Genomic DNA, 26,341 nt, shown 5'->3' with positions numbered 1-26,341 from the left:
TTATGCAATTATTAGCTCATGGTGTTTGCTATCAGAATAGATAACGAAGTTAGTTTAGATACTATGTGCGCAGAGTAAATTTTAAGATTTGTTATTATATCAAAAGGTATGGTTATATTTATAGAAATATAATAATTTAAAATGGTTTCAATAAAAGATTCTCTGAGAAAATGTAGGAAATGATCGACTGGTGAATGAAGGAGGTTGATACTACAATACAAGAGAGAGAACAATACCTCATTTATGCCTCTGCTGTTAGCCTAGAAAACCTAGGTAAAGACAACCATTTACACACCATTTTGCTAAGAAACCAAAAAAAATACACTATCTAATGCCTAGGCTTAAGTTTTCCACCAAATAATTAAGTTCATCAAGACATTCTATAAAGAACTTCAAAGTTGTTGGATTCCGACAGATATATAATAAATAATAATAATAATAATAATAATAACAAGGAAGGGAAGGGATTAGCTATGAGGTTAGCATACTGGACTCCCACGCGGAGGTCCCGGGTTCGAATCCAGCAGCTGACCCTTAGATTTTCTCTTCCTAGGAGCTTCTTACAGCTCACTGTCCGGTGATGGACAGTGTTGTCTGTAACGAGAGAACACTGTCCGGAGGCCGGCAGTGCACTGGAAAAAGCTCCGGGCGCTAATGACCTCAGCTGTTGATGCGCCAAAAAAAAAAAAAAAAAAAAAAAAAAAAAAAAAATAACAATAATAATAATAGGGAAGGGATTAGCAATGCGGTTGGTGTTGGATTCCCAGGCGGAGATCCAGGGTTCGAATCCAGCTGCTGACCCTTAGATTTTCTCTTCCTAGGAGCTTCTTACAGCTCACTCATGAACTGCTTCGTACGAAATTTATTTTCAGCATTCCCAGAGACTCTTGCATTTCGCACTAGTACGATGAGTTGAAGTGGCTTTTCCCCTGTCTACGTATTTTTTTGGCTTCATTCCTTTTCCAAGTTATCCAATCTCAAAGGCCATCCTATATTTTCCAACTCTTCAAATTCAAATCCTCGATCCATTCTCTTAATACAAGATCTCGTCCCTCTGATCTCTATATTCCCTTACAACGTACTTCATCCTTAGCCAAATCCTTCCTAATACGCGCTACCTCTCTCTGGAACTCCTTACCTTCATCTGTCCGCCATGCTCCTACCCTTTCCATCTTTAAATCCCTTCTGTTCTATTATCTCCTTTCTACTCAGCTTCCTCCGAAATAATGATTGAATTTCATTTATTTCCTTAATTTTAATTCTTATTTTTGTAAATACTTGTTTATTTTTTGATTATAAATATCTAAAATACAGGCCAAACCAATAGGGCCTCTAATTTTCCTTTTTTTTACTCTCTTAGGAGACTATAGTCTCTGGATAATTTTTTTTTTAAACTTTCTCACTATTCGGTGATGTACAGTGTTTTCTGTAACGAGAGAACACTGTCTGGAGGCCGGCAGTTCACTGAAAAAAAAGCTCTGGCCACCAATAACCTCAGTTGTTGACGCGCTTTAAATCATTAAAATAATAATAATAATGGCTAAAGAGATCCTGGACTGTAAAGATGAAGGTAGAAGAAGAAATGGACAGACCCAAAGAAAAGTGGTAAAATGGCGACCGAGAAAAAGCCTCCACGGTTACGGACTAAGAGAAGAGAATCTCCGGAATAGATCCAGTTGGAAGCTGAAATTAAAAGAAATACCTTGAGGAAAGCCTCAGTATTGAGGAACTGCTAAGTAATGCTCCCAGAAAGAATACAATTCAGTGAAAGTTCAAAATCGTAGACTCCTACCTAGCATGGTAAGAAAAAGTAGAAAACTTATATAACAATAAAGGGAAAAATTGTACGAAAAGAAGGGAAAAATTGTACGAAAAGAAGGGAAAAATTGTACGAAAAGAAGGGAAAAATTGTACGAAAAGAAGGGAAAAATTGTACGAAAAGAAGGGAAAAATTGTACGAAAAGAAGGGAAAAATTGTACGAAAAGAAAGTAAAACTTCGATAAATTGAATAAATCCAGAATAATAGAGCAAGTATCAGAGAAACGAAGAAAAATTAGAGCAAATGGTTGATATTAATCTAGGCTAGTAAATAGAACTCCACCATTTAAGAAAATATTTGTTCCACTCTTTTTTTGCAAATTTCCTAGCAATCGTCGTACTAATTACCTCTATACAGGGGAACAAATCTCGAATAAAAGAGTTGAACTAGAACAGGATGTTATGATGATTAAACTAACCCAAAAAAAATACTTCAACTAATTATTTTGACAACAGTACAAAAAGAAGATATTGTTATATATTGCTCAATTAATAATTATAGTTTTATTAAAATGGTAAGTACACAAACATTGCCCCGGATGTCCGGTAATGAAGGTTGGAGAATGATTAGGAGATGAGATGGGTGATGTTGGTAGCAGTGGTAGCGTGTTCGTAAATACATCCCGGTTAGATGATTGAGGATGCTCCCCGTTTAGTGGTAGGTCTTTTTTTTTTTAAAATTTAATGATGGAATAGTAGGGATGAAATGTCTCGTAAACAATAGACACCGCGTGATTATTTAATAGAAATTGGATGAACTTGAAATTTTACACTAATAAAAGTTTCTCCAATTAAGATGATTTGCGTTAATCTAAGAATGAGAAAGCTAACTTTCTGTTTCAAGAGATTAAGATGGGTTTGAAGGTTCTTACAGCCGCTGATGCATAATTTTGTCTACAAGGAGAGCACACTGTCCAGAGGCCGGCAGTGCACTGAAAAAAGCTCCGGGCGCCAATAACCTTAGATGTTGACGCGCCTTAAATCATTAAAATAAGAATAGGGAAGGGATTAGCTATGCGGTTAGCGTACTGGATACTCACGCGGAGGTACCGGGTTCGAATTCAGATGCGTTTTAAATTTGAAAAATAATAATAATCGCTTTTTTTTCGTTACATAAATTTCAAACAAGTGCTTCAAAAGTGTAGTTATGTGTGGAATTGTAACTTGGAGTAAACACAAACTATATGAATTTTTTTTTATAAAAATAGTACTTGTTTAAAATATTTCTTAACATTTTCTCAAATATTTCAGAGAGATCAGAAGTAAATGTTTAAAGTGCAATTTGTAACCTTTAACTTCCTTATTTTAAGGCAAACTACTTTAAAAATTGACTACTGGTCCATCTAAAAGAGTTTTCAATGAATTAAACAACTTTATAAACTAACACTGTTGAGTGCTCGTGAACACGTTTTCTTGCAAAACAAACGTAATTTCTCATACGAAGATAAAAGGAATCCTGGGCAAATGATATACCGTTTGAAAGCCCATTAAACAAGGAAACTTTTATAAAAAGTGCCAGCACCTAGGTCTGATAATGATCACATAAGGGCCTAATGAGTTTTCTTCAAAAATTTCTATTACTTTTTATTTTTCCAGTATCCAGGAGGAAGATTGAGGCTGTTTGGAGAATGACTTATGCTTCGAAATGGTATCAATTTTTAGAAACTTTATCTGTCTTTCTAACCGTATCATCAGAATCGAATTCGGACTAAAACTTTCTGAGTAATAACATTTTTATTGGAAAAAAGTAATGATTTTAGAAAAAAAAAATTAAAGTGACGTCACTCCAGAACAGAGGAAAATATGAAGTTGGCCAATACGTTATTGAACTCCACTTTAGATGTACTACACACAGTAGGCCTATGGACTTTACTTACTGATTCACCCTGTATACTGATTTGATCAATCACACTTCTCTTACTTAGTTCATCAAGATTCTAACTTACAATGTTTCAAATATTCCGGACAATTGAACAAATTAACACCATTTTTTTGGACTCTAAGGGAGCCTTAAAATGGATATTTCCGGTATTTTTACACCCAAAATTGAAAATCAGCACGATTACAATGCTTCCAAATAGTGTAAGAGAGAGTTAAATTAAATTTAAAAAAGGGAAGGAAAAAAAGAAGGAATATTTGTCCTTAAAAGTTGTGTGCGTTTTTTTCTCTTGTTGTTCATACACTGTCTTCCGGCGGAGATAATTTGAAGGATAGAAAGAAGACGAAGAAGAAGGAGCCGGCTTGTTGTAAGAGAGAAACAAGAGTTATTTCATAAGAATGACATGGAGATTGCCGTGGTATGAAAGCTTGTGGTGAATGCGGTAGCTGTATACTAAAAGAAGCCAACGTTTTACCAGCCACTCGTACCCATGGTTACTATAGTACAATACATAAGGAAGTATTATCAAGAATGGAATATACAGAGGAATAAGGAAGCTAGGAATAAAAATGAAGGAAATATGAGCAGCAGAAGGGTGGCATTTCTATTCTTCTTTATATTTCTTTGTTATTCTGTTATTTTGCTTTGTAAACCAAAAAATATGGTATAATAAGAAATTAGCTTTTCTTCTAGGTTTTTCTGAGTTTAAAGGCAGAAAGAGTTTTAGTAACTTTAATATGTTTATTGAAAACCAAAAACCAAAAAATATGGTTGTGAACTACATACTAACTATCTAGGTCAGAGATGGCGAACCTTTTTGAGACGTGGGTCACATTTTGTTCTTTTTTTTTTTAGTACGAGGGTCGTTTGAAAAGTACGTGCAAAGTCAGAGAGATAGCACTACTGGCGCGTATCGAGGTTATGTTTAGTTAGTAGCATCTCTTGGAAGAACACACACCAAGTTTCAGCCAGATCGGTCTATTTCTTTGTGTTTGGCATTCGTTTGAATCGAGGAAGTCGAGTGATTTTCAACAAATGAACGAAAAAGAATTTCGTGTGTTGATTAAACACTACTTTATGAAAGGCAAAACGCCTCAGGAGACTAAAGAGAAGTTTGATAAACATTATGGTGACTCTGCACCTTCGATTAGAACAGTTTATAAGTGGTTTCAAAATTTTCGGAGTGGCCATATGGGCACAAGTGACTCTGAACGTTCTGGACGCCCTGTTGAGGTTACTACTCCAGAAATCATTGATAAAATCCATGATATGGTGATGGATGATTGCTAGTGCTGTGGGCATCTCGAATGAACGGATACATAATATTTTGCATCAACATTTGGACATGACAAAGCTATCCGCAAGATGGGTGCCGCGATTGCTCACGCTTGACCAAAAACAAAATCGTGTGAAGTGTTGCAAGGACGGTTTGCAGCTGTTCCAGAAGAATCCGCAGGACTTTAAGCGTCGTTTCGTCACTGTGGATGAAACATGGATACATCACTACACTCCTGAGACAAAAGAACAATCTAAACAATGGGTTACCAAGGGGGAATCTGCGCCAAAAAAGGCGAAGACCGTTCCTTCGGCCGGAAAGATTATGGCGACTGTATTTTGGGATTCGCAAGGAATAATCCTCATCGACTATCTGGAAAAGGGTAAAACTATTACAGGTGCATATTATTCATCGTTATTGGACCGTTTGAAAACCGAGCTGCAAGAAAAACGCCCACGATTGGCCCACAAAAAAGTCCTTTTCCATCACGACAACGCACCAGCTCACACCTCAGCAGTTGTGGTCGCAAAATTAATGGAAATAGGGTTCCAACTTATTTCACATCACATTCTCCAGACTTGGCTCCCTCGGACTACTATTTGTTCCCCAATATGAAGAAATGGCTGACGGGAAAAAGATTTTATTCAAACGAGGAGGTGATTGCAGAAACGAATGGCTATTTTTCAGACTTGGACAAATCCTATTATTCGGAAGGGATCAACAAACTAGAGCAGCGTTGGACGAAGTGTATAAGCCTAAAAGGAGACTATGTTGAAAAATAAAAAAGGTTTACCCCAAAAAATTAAGTAGTTTTTATTTTTGCACGGACTTTTCAAACGACCCTCGTACTAGCTCTTGGGTCACTAATGCCCATTTGCACAAGAGTTTAAGTTTAAAAATTTTAAACTGAATATTTTCAAAACTAAACATCTTTAAAATTCAGTTGGCTTAAGGGTAAAACGGGACGAATCAAGTGCTATGGAAGTCTCTTTTTACAAACATAACTGAACAAAACCTTATAAAAGTGTGTTTTATCTGAAGAAAACTCTAAATATGGTTATTTGCTTTGGGTTGTCGATTTTTATAACAAACAAAATTTGAGTAAAATTATACATTTTATTTGATATTTTGTAAACACTTTTGCTTTATTTCAAATACTACAAAAGCATTTGTCGTCATTTGCGTTTTAGAACTGTAATGATCAAACTAAAGGTTATAGATAGCATTTAAATTGCTTTTGTGTCAATGCGTGATTGAAAAAATTACTGATAGAATATAAATTATCCAGCCAATTAGAAAATCTAAATCAACCCGCGTAAACAAACAAACGTTGCCTAGCAACTGTGGGTCCTAACTAGCAAATCCTCTTCAAATTTCGAACATTTAAGCCAGAATTACTTTTTAAGAACACTACTATTTTGTAACCAAATAAAAATATCACGACATTCACATAATATTAAATAATTGTTGATGATAAATATTTATTCCACAAGGATCTACTTGTGTCTTAAAACGAGAGAAGAAAAAGGAGTTTTAAAAAGCAAACAACTTGGTAATTCCGTTTCTAAACTACGGTTACTTCCGGTTTTAAGATAAATAAAAAAAAGAGTAATGTTTATTTATATTTCTTTTTTTGAGGTTAAAAAATTTCAACTGAAAAAAGTAACATTACTGTACTAATATTTCCGGTTTTTCACAATTTTATCTAGAGAAACTTCTAACTCGTTCCTATTTAACCAGTTAATCGTGGAATTTAGTTTTAAAAAAAACCCACAGTGTGCGAAATTAAAATCACGACAATGACGTGTATACGTCGAACGCAGGGCAAAACAACCGAAAGTTTACAACGTCGTAATATAGTCACTGCAAGCGACTTTTTCTGCAATTTCTGAGGGGCTTACAGATTACAGAGCAATTCTGTGCTCATTCAAAAATCTTGCACCGCTTCACGTATGCATTGCTGTAGTTAACTAGGGACGCAAGAACTTTTACAAGGAAGAAAAGAGCTTTGAATTCTGTGTAAAATGAAATCATGCTCGTACTGTGAGGTCTGAACCTCTATCAAAAAGGTAAAAAAAAACGGCATTGCCTAAGGGTTGAGAGCTTCTATTTGTGTGCGTAATTCCCAATCTCCAATGCGAAGGCTAAACATGTACCAGCCACTTATCGTTTGGCTGGCTCCTGCCGCAGTTCTATTGGTAAGATAAGATAAGATTCTTATTGTACGAGGCATGTCCAGAAAATAAGGGTACTGAGGCTCTCACGGCCGGAGGGATTTTTTTTTTCGACATGTTGGCTACACTGCCGTGTAGCCTGATTCCTCCCCTCCGCAACGAGACCGGTTCGAGGTCAGTACGTTGAGAACTGTCGACGCGACAATAAGTTTCGTAAAAAATATCAATCCAATCTCCCGCCAAGTGCGAAATACTCGGCGTCATCCGTTATCTCGTTTGGAACGGAAAAACTCCGGTTGAGGTTAATAGTGGAGGTAAAAACTGCATATGGTGATGCAGTTATGAATCGTACGAGTGTATTCAAGTGGTGTCGCGAGTATTAAAAAAACGGTCGTACGTCTGTGCATGATTCAACTTGTGTTGGTCTATCAGTTGTTTTGGGACCCACCTCGCGGACAGTTTTTTCGATATCCGAGAGTTTCTGTGATGGTTTCGTGTAGCAGAAAGTTCATCCACAGTCAATCTGCGATTGTAACGGAGCGCATTTTCGATTTTTTCAACACAATTTCGTCCGTCACAATTGCAAGGTCTTCCCCTCCTCTGATCATCATGCACAGACGTACTTACTTTCTGGACATGCCTCGTATTTTATTAAAATTACGAGTTTTTATAGTTAATGGCAATTTAATATTTTTTTCCAACAACGAGTAAACACGTCGAACGTACCGTAACAGAGATTTGGTTTGACGTGTATACTCGTAAAAACACGCTTAACCCCTTAATGCACAGTATTTTTGAAAAAAAGCCGCTATATTTTATACGATTAAGTAAGTGTTATAGCTTGCAATCCCATGTAAATGATAAACATCAATAAAACGATTGGTTTTCTTTGCTTTCTCATTATTTTCAATTCTCGATTATATTCGAATGTGAAAAATTATAGCAGCATAAAGTACAACGCCGCTCGAATTATCTCGAGTGTGCACAGTTTGGCCAATTTAGCGCGCTCGAGTTAACTCGAGCGTGCACGTTAAGGGGTTAACTGGTTAAGTCAATTTTTATGGAAGCTTCTCCGAGAACTGTCCATGATAAAGTATGATTCTAAAGTGCATTTCAATTCCTAATATTATTATTATTTCATCGCCTATACACAAAATTATTAATTTATTTTGAATAAGAGAAAGTTTTGCACATATTTCTTACGAGAAATTTAATATATTTTTATACAGGCAAATTAAGAAGAAACTTTTCACAAAGCAACATCCTTCCTTAATCGATCTTTTCCAGCTGACAGTCCACTCTTTTAACATTTTTTTTTGCGATAAAAGAGAAAAATTGAGAAAAGGGTGAAGCGATGAACCAGAAAGTCTAAAGTCTAAAATATACACAAAATCACTCTAAAGACTCTTCTATGCTTCTACCCCTCTCCAAATCTCATCTTCCTAGACAATACCTTTTTATCTTTTTCCCCCCTTTAAACAAATTAAAAGAATAAAAAAAGGTTTATTTAGTTTCCTTTTTTTAAATTTTAGTTTTTAATTATTTTCACCCAAAAAAAGACGAACTGTTTCCGTGAACAGTCTCCACTTACTTCAGCTTTATCTCCCCCCTTCCCAAAATGGAAAAAACCAAATTAAAGAACAGTTAGTCGAACAGAAAAGAAACGTCATGTAACAACATGAAAATCTTGTCAACACGATCTAAGAAAAATCTATTTTTCTTTTTTATTTTAGGAAACTCAGAATAGTCGACTCATTATTAGATGATTTAGAATACAACATCGACAAAAACAATAGTTATTTATTTGATGAGTAAGAAGCGAGTTTTATTTTGATATTTTTTTTTACTCCTGAGTAAAAAACACTTCACTAAAGAATTCAATTATTTTCAGCAATCGCTTTAATTAGTTCACAATTTAGAGGTATACAAAAAAGCAACCTACAAAGAGATACGAGAAACCTGATTTAAAAAAAAAAAAAAAAAAAAATGGTAAATTTTTAAAACCAGGGTTATTTTACAGTAAAAGGGGACCTACTAATTGCACAAAAAAATTATTAAACTTAATGAACAGGCCTTTAATGAACAACATTAAATTGTGAGGTGTATTCAATTTCAGTATATTTTTTCATAATTAATTTTTTTTATTATTTATTTACTTAAAAACACAATTAAACCTTAAAGACAAGAAATATTGAGGAGAGCAACGATGGACTGCCACCGATACCCATATCATCAAACCAGATAAGTACCCAACAAACCGTAACAATTAGTTACAACTATAACAGCATGTTCACAGGACCTCAATATCCTGGATCCTCCTAATATAGCCAAAGCAAAGAAAAAGATCGTTATCTCGGAAAAGGCTCCTCTTAACTTAAACCAGGCTCCTAAATTTGGGGAAGAGGAAATGATAATACCATAGATGGCAGTGGTAATGTTGGTTATATAAAGACAAAAATTATAAAGATCCTTATTTCCAGTTTGTAGAGAGAATATGAGGATATACGAGGGTCGTTTGAAAAGTCAGTGCAAAAATAAAAACTACTTAATTTTTTGGGGTAAACCTTTTTTATTTTTCAACATAGTCTCCTTTTAGGCTTATACACTTCGTCCAACGCTGCTCTAGTTTGTTGATCCCTTCCGAATAATAGGATTTGTCCAAGTCTGAAAAATAGCCATTCGTTTCTGCAATCACCTCCTCGTTTGAATAAAATCTTTTTCCCGCCAGCCATTTCTTCATATTGGGGAACAAATAGTAGTCTGAGGGAGCCAAACCTGGAGAATAGGGGGGATGTGAAACGAGTTGGAACCCTATTTCCATTAATTTTGAGACCACAACTGCTGAGGTATGAGCTGGTGCGTTGTCGTCATGGAAAAGGACTTTTTTGTGGGCCAATCGTGGGCGTTTTTCTTGCAGCTCGGTTTTCAAACGGTCCAATAACGATGAATAATATGCACCTGTAATAGTTTTACCCTTTTCCAGATAGACGATGAGGATTATTCCTTGCGAATCCCAAAATACAGTCGCCATAATCTTTCCGGCCGAAGGAACGGTCTTCGCCTTTTTTGGCGCAGATTCCCCCTTGGTAACCCATTGTTTAGATTGTTCTTTGGTCTCAGGAGTGTATTGATGTATCCATGTTTCATCCACAGTGACGAAAAAATGCTTAAAGTCCTGCAGATTCTTCTGGAACAGCTGCAAACCGTCCTTGCAACACTTCACACGATTTCGTTTTTGGTCAAGCGTGAGCAATCGCGGCACCCATCTTGCGGATAGCTAATGTCATGTCCAAATGTTGATGCAAAATATTATGTACCCGTTCATTCGAGATGCCCACAGCACTAGCAATCTCACGCACCTTCACTCTTCTGTCATCCATTACCATATCATGGATTTTATCAATGATTTCTGGAGTAGTAACCTCAACAGGGCGTCCAGAACGTTCAGCGTCACTTGTGCCCATATGGCCACTCCGAAAATTTTGAAACCACTTATAAACTGTTCTAATCGAAGGTGCAGAGTCACCATAATGTTTATCAAGCTTCTCTTTAGTCTCCTGAGGCGTTTTGCCTTTCATAAAGTAGTATTTAATCAACACACGAAATTCTTTTTCGTCCATTTTTTGAAAATCACTCGACTTCCTCGATTCAAACGAATGCCAAACACAAAGAAATAGACCGATCTGGCTGAAACTTGGTGTGTGTTCTTCCAAGAGATGCTACTAACTAAACATAACCTCGATACGCGCCAGTAGTGCTATCTCTCTGACTTTGCACGGACTTTTCAAACGACCCTCGTAACCTAGAGAAGTATCTAATCAGGTTACTTTTGGCAAATGGATTTATGTCAATGATAATAATTATGTCCAAGACATCAATTGATTGATCGGTTTAGGTTTTCCACGCATCATCAGAGATGTATTAATAAGTTTGGTGTAGAGATTTCGACTTCAATTAAGTTACCGTCTCGTACTATTCATACATTTCGCACTAGGAAGGTAGAGAGAAGCTGGCTTTTACTCTTAAAGATAACCCTAAACTTCGAGTTGTTTTGAGCATATGGATTTACACGAAGCAAATACAAAGAAGCTGGTTCGCACACCGGAGATGCAACGTGCTTGATTCTTTGATATGGCCAGATCGTATCTCGCCGGTCATCAAAAGGATTCACATCTTGTGATCGGTGAAGAAATATCGCAGCAAAAATACTGGTTATCAAATACTGTAATGCCGATGACATCAAAACCACCGATAGTAGGTCTAAAGAAATCGTTTTAACCAATTACTTGTATTGTAATTACAGCTTAAAATGCAAAATTTGATTAAAAATAAATTTAAATTTTCAGCAATGGGCTTTACTTAGACCGGAAGACTTTATTGGAACCCCTACAGTAGACTTAAAAGAACAGAACTAAACAGACGCTATCGACTACTTAAAAGACTCTTAAACGCAGATCGAAACTCTCTCTGGACAACAAAAGACTGATTTATACTTCTATTATTTTAAAACCAATCTGGGTGTAAGGAATAGAGCTGTAGGGTTCAACCAAACGCTCCAATCTCCAAAGGATTCAGTCTCTACAATCTAAAATACTTCGAACTATTGTAAACGCTCCATTTTATGTCTCCACCCTGACTATACACACTGACCTTTAATATTCCTTTTATCACACAAGTCGTTGAAAACACGATACAGAAAACTTCATTTTAACCTGAAATCTCATATAAATACTCTAGCTCAAAAATCTTTCTTCCAGAACTCTTCCTGATAACCCGGACAAGTCGCCTTAAGAGACAGTGGCCTCGTGATCTCTCAAGTGCAGAGAGTGACTAATAGTCTAATGTTTTGGAGTGTTACCACTGGGGTAACTTCTCCACTCGTTTGTATCTACCATTCACTTCCATCATTGTTAATTATAAATTCAGCCAGTGGGTAGTTAATTTCGAATAGTAATTATATTTTTAAATGCACTATTCGCGCACGAAAGATGCACATCAACTCCAACACATTAGGGCTAGCCCAGGTGGACACTATAGATAAAATTAAGCTCCACATAGATAATATAATTAAAGTTTCAAAGTGGCTTTTGTATGCAAGTTTAGTTAATTCCATTAACTCTACCAGGCTAGCCACCTATCTTTTATCTAGTAATATCATCATCAGATTTTACTAAAAGATATTGTGTCGTCCAGGATCGGTATATGTGCAACCTTCTCCCCTTTATTACTGAAAGTAATAACTATACAAGGGGTCCGCGTCTGGATGCTAGATATTAGCATGTAATATTAAATGGGTGGCGAAGGGTCGAGACGGTCGGTCACTTCACCTCTCAACCCTTGGTCCCTAAGGGTTCACGCCAACTAGAAATTATATAAGCAACTAGATTAGAACGGAGTTTAATATTTAAGAGTCATTTACCTTAACTTTCATCAAATGTCCTAAATTAGTTAATGCGATTTACCCATTATGGAAGTGTCAATGCCCTGTTGGAAATTTGTCAATCATTTTAATTTTAATTCAATCATTTATTGAATTATTCAAAATGTTCACTTGTGCGGTGTAATAAACCGAAATAGTTCATTACATCAACTACCTCAACAGGTTCTATGCGTATTTTGGGTGTTGGTGTGGTTTTTGTTTAAATGTTGTTAGGTTGGAATTCGTGCAGCAGATCTGCGGGAATTGACGTCAAAATGGGTAACAGAAAAGTGGATGGTTGGAACGAGTGGACAGGTATACCAAGAGAGCGTGACGGGAGTTCCAGAATGAAGGGCCAAGACACAGGATAAGGACCGAAAGATACTGTACTTAGTGAAGGGCGAAGGCGCAGGATAAGGAGCGATAGATACTGTTCTTAATGGAGGGCGATGGAGCAGAATAAGGATGGTGGGATACTGTTCTTAGTGAAGGGCGAAGGCGCAGGATAAGGAGCGATAGATACTGTTCTTAATGGAGGGCGATGGAGCAGAATAAGGATGGTGGGATACTGTTCTTAGTGGAGGGCGAAGGCGCAGGATAGGGAGCGATAGATACTGTTCTTATTGGTGGACGAAGAAGCAGAATAAGGACGGAGGGATACTGTTCTTAGTGGCGCAGGATAAGGACCAAGAGATACTGTACTTAGTGCAGGGCGAAGGCGCAGGATAAGGAGCGATAGATACTGTTCTTATTGGTGGACGAAGGAGCAGAATAAGGACGGAGGGATACTGTACTTAGTAAAGGGCGAAGGCGCAGGATAAGGACCAAGAGATACTGTACTTAGTGGAGGGCGAAGGCGCAAGATAAGGACCGAGAGATACTGTTCTTAGTGGAGGGCGAAGACACAGGATAAGGACGGAGGGATACTGTACTTAGTGAAGGGCGAAGGCGCAAGATAAGGACCGAGAGATCCTGTACTTAGTGCAGGGCGAAGGCGCAGGATAAGGAGCGATAGATACTGTTCTTATTGGTGGACGAAGGAGTAGAATAAGGACGGAGGGATACTGTACTTAGTGAAGGGCGAAGGCGCAGGATAAGGACCAAGAGATACTGTACTTAGTGGAGGGCGAAGGCGCAAGATAAGGACCGAGAGATACTGTTCTTAGTGGAGGGCGAAGACACAGGATAAGGACCGAAAGATAGTGATGGGCGAAGGCGCAGGATAAGGACCGAGAGATCCCGTACTTAGTGCAGTGGAAGGCGCAGGATAAGGAGCGATAGATGCTGTTCTTAGTGGAGGGCGAAAGCGCAGGATAAGGACCGATAGATACTGTTTATTTTATTGGGGGCCAAGATCCAATTTGGCTGTAATTAATCATGCAGAAATGCATAATATGTTTTCCTTGAACGTAGTTTGACAATCACAGCCTACCCATTTCACCCACTAAACTAACAAACTGCTTTTACAAATGCATTTTTCAGCTCTGGCTCTTCATTACAAAACTTCTCTTCAAAACCAAACTCATTTTGGTTTCTCCTCCTTTCATCCCAAACAAACATTACCTCTTTTACCTCAATTATTTCTTACAGAAAGATCTTCCTTATTTTCAGAAAATTCCACTGAGGTAAATCAACCCCCAATTTTCCAATTGAACTGAATTAAACCAAAAAAAAAACAAAACCCTAAACCTCATTAAAACTATAAATTGGACCAAAGCTTGGTGAGTAATCAGAATTATGCAGAATAATGCAGTTACTCCAGAGGGTTGGACTTAATATAGATACCATCCTATTAGCGCTACTTATCCGTTTCTATAAATTAAAGGCTTAATAGTTTCAGACATCGATCCTATTCGTGCGGAACATCAGCAGATTAATACCTGGCCTTTAACCATCAATCTATCACCAGCTCTATCATCTATTTTAATTTAGGCATCGGATTAGCCATGCGAATAGTTACTAGATTTCCACGATGAATTTCCGGGTTCAAACCAAGCAGCCCTTAGATTTTTTTTTACCAAGGAACAGCTAAGACTGCTGGATAATAGATCAGTGTCCTCTGTAATGAGAGAACACTGTCCCCGGAGGCCGGCATTGAACTGAAAAAACTGCCCAGAGCGGCCAATAACTTTAGGAGTCCTTTGCAATGAATTAGCAATAAATAACAAATCAAAGTGGTAACTGCTCACATATTTTGCGACGAACTCACATACATAACTGTTGAACAGATGATGATGATGATGCAGCTTAACAATAAACTCCACAAATTTTACAATACCCTGAAGAAGGTAATATATTAACCGAAACGTTGGTTTAAAGTAACAAAATTTGTGTTTAAATTTAATGACCGCACCTCAATATTCCCCAAAGTCATTATTCTATCTCTTTTCAATCATTCAATTGAAACCTCATCCTCTCTCACAATCATCATACGAGGTGTGGCTATTAAATAACGAGACTGATGCTCCTACAGAAGAACTAAGCATGCGCCAAATCCTAACGACCGCGACAGCTGTGCAACGTAAAGCCTTCTCTTTCGATTGCAGCGTCTCACGTGTTTGTAGAGCAAATCTGTCTGACCGAAACCGTCGTTTGTGTACTACAGGTGTTACTTTCGGTTTGCCAAAAACATGATACTACACATGTAGTAGAGCAACGAATTGTCGTGAAATTTCACATCAAAACTTGATAAAACCGCTACTGAAACTTATATTTTATTAAAAGAAGTTTATGGCGATGAATGTTTATCAAGTGCGCAAGTTTTTTAAGTGGTTCAAGCGTTTCCAAGATGGCCGAGAAGACGTCGGAGATGATGACCGCCCAGGTCGCCTTCCCACATCCAAAACGGATGAAAATATCGATTATAATCTAATCAACATTACTACCGTGAGGTGCTTGCTTAACTCCGTGAAAGAGTAAGGGAAAAAACGACCCGATTTGCGGAAGAACAAGTCACGGGTGCTCCATTCCCTCCGATTATTGTACCAAGCTTCACAAGACTGTACGCCAGAAATGTTCAAAGCAAAGATTCAGAAGTGGGGCATAGAAATGATGAAAATTCCAGATACACTAAAGTTTATAACATCTGAAGTACAAATAAAACTGTAGGAGTAAATAGAAACTTGGTGATTTCTTTCGCCTCTTGGTAATGGCGGCCGCACCGAAGAAAGTTAGCAATAATCAACAATTGAAAACAGTTGAAATATACATGAATTGCTATCTGAGACTCTCGGCAAGTTGAAATGGTAGGAAACCGTATAACACAAACTTCTTGTGCATCCACCATTTTACACACACAGGTAGTCAGTCATGTGACAGAAAGTGGCAGCAACTCCCTTGACGAGACTGTCTTAAAAGATCGTTTCCACCGCCCTGAGTGCGCCCTACCCATCAAGGCTAGATAGAGGGAAAACTACGTAGTAGGGTACTGCCGTCTTGGTAACAAGGACTCGCTTCACTGAACCCAAACCCTACAAGAACTCAATCTTCTTCCAAAGTTCTTCTACTTTTAACATCATCCAGCATCCCTCAGTACTCCAATTTATTTAGTTACTAAGCGACAGAAACCGCCATTGATTCATCACTTCTGGAAACTCATTTTGTTTCATCGAAAACAAAATGATGTACTGAACAGGAATTATAAATAGAAAACTTTACTATTATTTGGATTAGCCGAACAAGCCTAATCCATTTGTACAACCGGATTTTTGATCAGAAAGGACTAGAGCAAAGGTCAAATGAACCAAACAAAATTCAAAATGTATCTGTAGACAAAAAACATCCTGAAACCTCTCTCAAGTCAGTTAAGTGCAGTGTAAAGTAATACCTACTTTTTGTAGACAGGCTTTACGTCCAACTACCAAACATTTAAACAAATCTAAGGCCTAGACCAGGAATCGAAACCCACAATACCACACAACACTTCTCTTATCTTAGCAGGTCTCTCCCACCAATCGTTCGGATATCTACTAGCAACAGTAGTGTAAGACGAAAGTTTTGTTAACCTCAAATTCTCTACGCCAAACTGTCAAATCAACCACTGACGATGAATGGAAATCAAAAAAACCAGTCTAAACATGCAAAACACATGTTTTGGTAGCTCGTCCTTCAAATTTAACATCACCTCACCATATTTTTTCTTCAACACGAAGGTTGATTTCCCTAGATAGCACCAAAAAATAAAATAACAAACATACGTTAATCTGTCGACCTTGGTTAGGTTTACACAAATTTCGTGCAATATTTAGGCTAGATTATTGGACTCTCTTTTCCAAAAGAAACAGAGAGAGAATGAAACGGCAAGGAAATCACGTGATCTATCTAAATACATTTTGTACGTGACTGTACTTTGTCGTGTGTTATTATCTGCAATATAACGAGAGGAGGCAGCATTCCGCTTAACCCTCCCAGACTATAATCATGTTTCTTTGGGGGTGATACTATTGCCGGCCTAAGTTTGCTAGGATAACTAAAGCTATGGACAATACCATTAAATAAGACAAATGGAGCTATCTAAATTGGGCAATATTGCTGACCAAAATATTATATTTCTTTTGCTTCTACCAATTCCTAGCTACATCGCTGTCCTTATCTAGTTTTATTGTATATTATATACATTTAGTAACCACATTCAGTGTAATGTTCTTATCCCACCATTTATATGTCAACTACCACAAAACAAATCTTCACTTCAAACCTAGTGTGGGCTCGCTTCATCACAATGGCTACCCAGAACTGGGTGCAAAACTAAGGAACAACAATTAGGATCAAACAAAACAAAATTAAAAAATACGCACCTTCTATGATTTGAAAACAAACTTGATTTAAATATATCCAAATATCATTTATGGTTAAATGATTATTTTTGGAATAACCCTGAATGACAGCAAACATAACTGCTACAATTTCCATTACTCACCTGTAACAGAAAAAAAATAAAATTAATACAATTAAATAATTTCTAAATTTAAATTGAGCAATTAAAGAAATAATAAAATAATAGTAAAACAAAATAGAGGTTATAAAATAAATGATGGCAATCACTGCCCTCAAGCGGCCACTAAAAGCACTAACAATGTATCTATCTAATTCAACATTAATCGTAAAAATTAATTGGATAAAAAAATAAAATCACACTTAAAAAAGAGTTCAGTACTCGAAAATATTTTTATAGTTTAATATTCTTATAGTGTCAACACAAAGACAAGTATCAATTTGAACAAATCTATTAACAAATAACAGCAGTTACAGAAATAATGAAAACACTACCTACAAGATTGAAACCTGGTAAAGTAAGAAGCTTAATCTGATTAATACTTTGGTAAAGAAATAATTGAAATTTTAAAGAGTTAGAAACTCAAAATTTAAATAACTAAGTTTTTAGAATAAATACCATTTTGTAATCAGCTAAGAGGTTACAGCCATCACTTTAAGCACTTATTACTTGCTACACAACTTGAAAACGAACTGTTTTTGTTTTACTACGAAGCACATACACAACATTTAATTTAATAAAACTAAACATTATTCACAACAATAAACTAAATCACTAAATTAATTTAAACATAGTTTATTGTAAGAAACCGAACTAGGCACAACACTTACAAACAACACAATGGTACTGGCGGAGAAATCAGCTGAATTCAGCAGTACTGCCAACCTACTTTTATACATATTAAACAGAACAAGGGATTATTAAAACTTATACTCATATATATATTTTAAATAAAAGTTTTAATTGTGTAATTTTGACATTAAATACTACTTAATGATTTGAACCACATTTTCTTTTTACAGATACATGTAATTATTTCTCTTTCTTTTAAAATACTGAAGCTTGATGTTGTTTTTGAGAGTAAATAATGTGCCGCATGTTTGTATTCAAATTAATTGACGGACCTGCAAGATATATTGTTACATTTGGATACCAAATTTGGAATTAGTTACTTAAAATTAATTGAAAGCTGCACCTAAGCTTGTTAAAAATTATACAAATACATAATTTCTTCCAGGTCCAGATTGACAGACCGTTCTTTGTGTGATAATCCATTTATGATGACTTTCTAGCTTATCTTTATACTCTTAATCTACACTTGTCTTACATAAATCAAAAACAATTTATATATTTTTCTGATATTCTGAAGGACATCGCAGAATATCTACTCTTTCTTTTTCTTCATCTACCTGAATAGTTTTTTTTCAGTCCTATATTTTCTCCAATCGACGAGCGGAAGGAGAGCACAATCCCAAGCGACTGCAGAACATTATGTTACAACTAGTTTGTCCTTGAAATTGTAAAACACATAAAAAAATGTCCTTTACATTAGATCGTCCGATATTATATTATATAATTTATCTACACTCATTATGCACATTGCATATAGTGCATTTTTTTCAATCAGTACATATTTCTAATCATAATTTTACTATTTTTATTACTTTATTTGAAATAAAATCGACACGTTTTCTGCCATTGATTTGAGCCACAAAAATTTAAGTAGTTTATACCTAGGTATGGTACGAGGTCTGTAAATTAAGTAATGAGACTGATTTTTTAATTTTTTTGTATTCAAAAAGAATTACAATTCTATATTGTCACCTTCAAAATAACTTACTTCTGAAGCCACACAGCGCTGGAGACGTTTCTTCCACTCCTCATAACAGTGCTCGAACTCCGATACTAAAATAGCCTACAGCTGGTCGGTTACAGCCGTTTGAATGTTTTCGACTGTCCCAAAATGAGTTCCCTTGAGGTGATTTTTCAACTTGGGGAAGAGAAAAAAGTTACAAGGACTCAAGTCAGGCGAAAATAAGGAGACTGAGGAGCTACAGGAATGTTTTTACTGGCCAAAAACTCTTGTTTATTGAAATTGCTGTGTGACAAGGAGCATTATCGTGTGATGCAACACCCCACTTGTTCTTGATGTTTGGTCTCACACGAATGACCCTTTTTCGATCCACGGAATCGTCCACAAAGAGGTTCTACCTCAAGGTCAAACGGTCAATCAACACTTGAAAAACTTCGAAAAAAGAGTCATTCGTATGAGACCAAACATCGAGAACAAGTGGGTGTTGCATCACACGATAATGCTCCTTGTCACACAGCAATTTCAATAAACAAGAGTTTTTGGCCAGTAAAAACATTCCTGTGGCTCCTCCAGCCTCCTTATTCGCCTTACTTGAGTCCTTGTGACTTTTTTTCTCTTCCCGAAGTTGAAAAATCACCTCAAGAGAACTCATTTTGGGACAGTCGAAAACATGCAAACGGCTGTAATCGACCAGCTGAAGGCTATTCCAGTAACGGAGTTCGAGCACTGCTATGAGGAGTAGAAGAAACATCTCCAGCGCTGTTTGGCTTCAGAAGGAGGTTATTTTGAAGGTGACAATATAGAATTGTAATTCTTTTTGAATAAAATTTTTTTTAAAAAAATCAGTCTCATTAATTAATTTACAGACCTCGTATATGCTATGGACGTTAAGTTCTAAACAATGGAGGGTCTAACCAAGTTAAACGACTCATTTTTGTAAAATATCAATAGATTCCCTAAAAACTAAATAAACTATAGTTAAAAATCGCAAAAACATCAAAAAATTATTTAAAAAAAAAATAACAAAAGCTGAATTGAATTACAAACCATTTTGTATTCTAATTTTACATTGTAGATTTACGTGAAGTCCTGTTGTGTTTTCATCACGTCATAAACACAAATTTTGCATTACTTTTATTTCTGTTTATGTTAATATTTTATGCAGTTATTTCATCCCCACCCAAAATAAAAAATTTAAAAAAAAAAACAATAGGAGAGTGTTCTACTGATGGAATGATGGATAAATCAATAAAAATGACCTAATTCTCATGGTAAGACATCAGGGAAACGAAAAACAAAATACATTGTTATGAACATATAAACGAACAGATCACGTGAGAAATATTGTAGACAATTTCAAATAAAATTGAGATCACTCTTTAGAACAATGTGGCGCATAACAGTACGAGGGTCGTTTGAAAAGTCCGTGCAAAGTCAGAGAGATAGCACCACTGGCGCGTATCGAGGTATGTTTAGTTAGTAGCATCTCTTGGAAGAACCCACACCAAGTTTCAGCCAGATCGGTCTATTTTTTTGTGTTTGGCATTCGTTTGAATCGAGGAAGTCGAGTGATTTTCAAAAAATGGACAAAAAAGAATTTCGTGTGTTGATTAAACACTACTTTATGAAAGGCAAAACGCCTCAGGAGACTAAAGAGAAGCTTGATAAACATTATGGTGACTCTGCACCTTCGATTAGAACAGTTTATAAGTGGTTTCAAAATTTTCGGAGTGGCCATATGGGCACATGTGACGCTGAACGTTCTGGAGACGCCCTGTTGAGGTTACTACTCCAGAAATCATTGATAAAATCCATGATATGGTGATGGATGACAGAAGAGTGAAGGTGCGTGAGATTGCTAGTGCTGTGGGCATCTCTCAAATGAATATTTTGCATCAACATTTGGACATGACAAAGCTATCCGCAAGATGGGTGCCGCGATTGCTCACGCTTGACCAAAAACGAAATCGTGTGAAGTGTTGCAAGGACGGTTTGCAGCTGTTCCAGAAGAATCCGCAGGACTTTAAGCGTCGTTTCGTCACTGTGGATGAAACATGGATACATCACTACACTCCTGAGACCAAAGAAAAATCTAAACAATGGATTACCAAGGGGGAATCTGCGCCAAAAAAGGCGAAGATCGTTCCTTCGGCCGGAAAGATTATGGCGACTGTCTTTTGGGATTCGCAAGGAATAATCCTCATCGACTATCTGGAAAAGGGTAAAACTATTACAGGTGCATATTATTCATCGTTATTGGACCGTTTGAAAACCGAGCTGCAAGAAAAACGCCCACGATTGGCCCACAAAAAAGTCCTTTACCATCACGACAACGCACCAGCTCACACCTCAGCAGTTGTGGTCGCAAAATTAATGGAAATAGGGTTCCAACTCGTTTCACATCCCCCCTGTTCTCCAGACTTGGCTCCCTCGGACTACTATTTGTTCCCCAATATGAAGAAATGGCTGGCGGGAAAAAGATTTTATTCAAACGAGGAGGTGATTGCAGAAACGAATGGCTATTTTTCAGTCTTGGACAAATCCTATTATTCGGAAGGGATCAACAAACTAGAGCAGCGTTGGACGAAGTGTATAAGCCGAATTATTCAATTATTCACTGATCTCTGAGAAAATAAGTTTAAAAATAAAGAAAAACATTCCCTTTAAAAAACAGAACTTATACTCTATAAAACTAATACACATGGTATGCAAACAATGCAATAAATGAAAATGCGTTTACTAAAGTGCACGTAGAGATGTTTACTAGCAAAAGAAACCAACTTCGTGACATGCAAACAAATTAGTTTAAATTTTTATTAGATAATAAGAAACAATAGTTTGTAGGGGGACAAAACTGGACCAGTTAGGGGCAATTTAAAAGAAAAAAAATATGGTTAATAAACACGTCTAAGGGATACTTGAATTCATTGAGACTTGAAAACATGAAGTGAATAACGCGGAGGCGCTACCAAGCACTTCTTAATATTGTTTTGTTATCATTAACTAAATATGTTTTATTAGCAAGGATTATTGTAGTTATTACATCATAACTGGGGGAGTAAAACAGTAATTTTTCTAGTTATTAATCCATATTTCTACTGTTTTATTGCCAGGAAGTTGTAGAGAAATAAATCCAATCCAAGAACCGGAAAGAAAGAGCAGTATACTTATCACTGCAGGACCAACAAGGATCCGGTGGTGGAGAATAACCCTAATGGGAATAACATTTTGGTAAGATGCCAGGCCATGCTGCTCAAAACGGGTAAATAACATACTTCTTGTAAAATAGAAAACAAAAATGTACAGGCGAAAACAAAAAGCAAAAAATTATTTAGCGAAAAGAAATTTCTGGAACAGTTTTTGTCATGACGTAGAGTGTATTGTCTGAACGGTTAAAGTAATATTATAGAGCATACAAATACATAATTACTATAACTAGTGATAAAAAATGAAATGAATAAATAACAAAATATGGCGATCATTGCACCAGCAATAAGAACATTATCAAAGTGTAGAAAGACTCACAATATCTAGTCGCACGCAGCCAAAGTGAGAGCAAACAGCCTCCCTCTCATTGTAATGGTGGCATAGCACGATACATAATGTATTCAATTACATTAACACTATGGTTTCTTTCTTTTTATTACATTAGCTTCCACTTCTATTATAAATAATTTTTTTTAAAAAGCAATAATTAAAGTATGGCAGCTTTTTTTAAAAATAAAAATTCAAATTAGATTCATGTATGAATCCTTTTAAATTAATAATTTGTTTTTTATTTTATTTTGTAATTTACAATCTTGTATACAGTTGTATACAAGATTGTAAATATGGAGAGAGTGATGAACTGGTGCGGGAGGAGAGCAGGAGGAGAGAAACTACCCAGCGGTAGCACTCTCTACAGGAGAGAGGGGAATGTGAGGAGGAGAGTGATGAACTGGTGCGGGAGGAGAGCAGGAGGAGAGAAACTACCCAGCGGTAGCACTCTCTAAAAGAAAAGGATGACGTTTAGGTCTTCAGACTGCGAGGAAGTCGCGAGTCCATTGGCATTGATTCAGTCGACGAGTAGGATAGTTAGAAATGTCAGAGGAGGCGAGAGACTGTACTAGAGGATTAGAGCAAGTAGAGAGTGTAGTATAGTACTGGCGATTCAGTCGGCGAGGAGCATTATTAGGAATGTCAGAGGAGGCGAGAGACTGCACAAGAGGATTAGAACAAGTAGAGAGAGTAGTATAGTACTGGCGATTCAGTAGGCGAGGAGCATTATTAGGAATGTCAGAGGAGGTGAGAGACTGCACAAGAGGATTAGAGCAAGTAGAGAGACTAGTATAGTACTGGCGATTCAGTCGGCGAGGAGGATTGTTCAGGTTGTCAGAGGAGGCGAGATACTGCACAAGAGGATTTGAGCAAGTAGAGAGAGTAGTATAGTACTGGCGATTCAGTAGGCGAGGAGCATTATTAGGAATGTCAGAGGAGGTGAGAGACTGCACAAGAGGATTAGAGCAAGTAGGGAGAGCAGTATGGAACTTTTAGGTATTTAGTCTTGGCGAGCTGGTTGTACGAATGGGGATGTTAAGGTCGGTGTGAAGAGTGAGGTTAGTCACCGTAGAAAGGAGCTTCAGCTATCTGTCGGAGTAGTTTTGACTGATATGTCCTGTACTGTCCGTATGTTTATAGGTTTGGCTGAACCCCACAGCTCTAGTCCGTAGGTCCACATAGGTTTGAAGGATAGTACTGTATATTAAGCGTTTCGAGTTCTATGGGTAATTTGGAGCGTCGTCCAAGTAGTCTGTAAAGCAGTTTCGCACGTTTTGCGTCAATGCTTGTCTTTTAAGTCTAGTGTGTGGGTTCTACGTGAGTCGATTAACTATGTAGAGCCCAAGGTAGCTAGCACCAGATCTGTACAAGGAAGAGGATTGCTGTTGAAAATGGACAGGTAGACAGGAGCCCCGCCGAAGAGTAAACGTGGCATGCGCTGGCATTTCTGTGGGTTCATTTTAATCCGCCACTTCTTGGCCCAGGATTCTATTTTCTGTAAGTGTGTCTGTAACTTGTATGAAGCTGATGAAGGATGTGTACTTGTGGCTAGTATGGCTGTGTATTAATAATTTAAATTTAATTAAAGGACTGACTAGAACTTATCTAACTTTAAGAGTATAAAATATTATTTTGTGCATATTTCTAATAAGTATAGGTCAAAAGGTTAGATGTTATATGCAGCTCTCCGCCATTTTTCTTTTTTTGGGGATAATTTTTTGGAAAATCACGAATAAAGCACTTTTTATCAAAAATGTTACCTTAAGACAGTTCTCAAGCGGTAAAAAGATATTACTAAAAGGAGGTAAATAGACTGCGGTAAAGAAAATAAAAATAAAAATAAAAGGAGATCAGAAAGATTAGGAAGTATGTCAGAAACTAAAGCAGGAAAAAAAAGAGGTAACACCTTTTCCGTTGGGAAAGATGAGAGAACAATCTGTCAGGAAATGAGGGACAAGAACTAGTTCTTGGCGATGTTGTAGATGTTAACTACATAATAGAGCAATTACTGCTGAGAAAAGGGAACGCAAAAGAGAAGATAAACCATCAATTAGAATACAAAATCTATACGCAACCTGTGGTACGCGAAAAATAATGAATAATGGTGGACTTAAAAAAAATTTAAGCATAAAAATATCATAGAAACGTTTTTCTCTATATTACATAAAAATTATTTTAATTAATAAATTAATTTACAGTAAAGTTGTTAATATGTACAATAAAAAGGTTGGTATGCCTCAAGATATACGAGAAAATATAACAGCACTTTTAACTGGATTAAAATAGTTTTTCATGGAGTATTTTCCAAAACCCGAAAACACAAATGATAATTGGATTTTAATCCGCCTTCTATAAAGAAAATTTAGGAAAAGCTGCATCATTATCGATAAAAGATAAAGAAAATTTAATAGAATTATCATGTGACAGAACTTAAATGGTAACTATGTAAAGATCTGCTTAAAGAGACTGATTGTAATGAGTAAGCTCTATCCAAGCAACATTAAATTTAATTGGTAGTTACAGGTAGTTGAATGCTTAAAAGAAATTAATTTAGAAGATTTGGGCACAAATATAATAATCCTAAAGAAGAACTTTGTAAATTAATTAAGAGAAAAATATGTACGCAATTTTTAATTATTTAAAAAAGTTTTAAAACTAAGATCTTACACTTTACAAAGTTTATAAAGTGAAAATGAACTTGGAACTCCTTTGCAACAGATACATTGTATCTCTATACAAATAAAGATGATAATAATAAAATAACACACTCGGAATAACAAATTTCACGAAATACAATCATTTTTAAGAAGTGGTACAATTTAGCATGATGTACTACCAAGTGGTACGCGAGCCAAAAAATGTTTGGGAAACGCTGCGGCTAAACATTCAAAAAGTTTGCAGAGTAAATTCTAACATTTATTTGAACAAAAAAATTCTTAGCTGATGAAATCTGATGAGAGAAAAACTGCTTTAGTCGAAAATTTTGTAAAAAAACAGGACACAGCAAAATCAAGTTCTGTTAAGTCGCAGAGCGTGACCAAGAGGTATATTTTTACGGGAGCTGTGTTCATCCTCTTAAGGTGTGAATTTATGTGTGGATGTATGGTGTCCTCCAGTTCTGTAAAAAAAAAACATGGAAGAAGTTCTATGAGGAGTCCCATGTGCGGATGGGAACGTCTTGGGCAGAAAGAAAGAGAAAGTGAAGTGACAATGGTTGTTCTACAGATGAAGGAAGATTTTTTTTTTTTTTTTTTTTTTGAAGCACGCACAATGCGTTTGTATGGGTGAAGTGGAGAAGAGAATAGTGGAATAGAGGTAGAAGGAGAGTATGTTATAGAGTATGAGAGGGAGGATGCCGAAGCACGAGCGAATGAAGGACGAGAGAGAAACGGGGCGCCACAAGGTTTTTGGAGAAGGGTGTCCGTTATTGATCCTCTCTAGGGGGCAAACACCCGCCGCCTCCACTGGGAAGCTGCAGCGACTGAGAGGGCCGAACTGACAGCAGTAAGCAAGCAACACCCTTGAGCAGAAGCACCGAACTCCTGATTCCAACGAGGGACAACCACGCTAAATACACACATAAAATCAGTGCTTTATTAAGAGAGCTACCCTACCTTTACCTGGCAACCTTAATTAGATAAAAGCAACTA

General features: G+C 36.7%; 1 protein-coding gene across 13 annotated transcripts in view; it reads right to left on the bottom strand.

The window, feature by feature from the left end:
* Positions 1-26,341, bottom strand: part of Prosap (SH3 and multiple ankyrin repeat domains prosap) — a 410,412-nt gene that overhangs the window by 338,649 nt on the left and 45,422 nt on the right. For 2 of the 13 annotated variants that reach the window (XM_074140650.1, XM_074140651.1), the window contains exon 1: positions 17,960-18,154. The exons of the other annotated variants lie outside the window; for them this stretch is intronic. The gene's annotated coding sequence lies outside the window, so the exon portion shown is untranslated. Of the gene's footprint in view, positions 1-17,959; positions 18,155-26,341 lie in introns of those variants that run through there. 13 annotated transcript variants of the gene reach the window in all.

Source organism: Rhodnius prolixus, unplaced genomic scaffold (assembly GCF_049639745.1).
Source record: "Rhodnius prolixus isolate KJV_2025 unplaced genomic scaffold, Rpr scaffold_6, whole genome shotgun sequence".
NCBI classification, from domain to species: domain Eukaryota; kingdom Metazoa; phylum Arthropoda; class Insecta; order Hemiptera; family Reduviidae; genus Rhodnius; species Rhodnius prolixus.
This window is presented reverse-complemented; position numbering and strand designations above follow the sequence as displayed.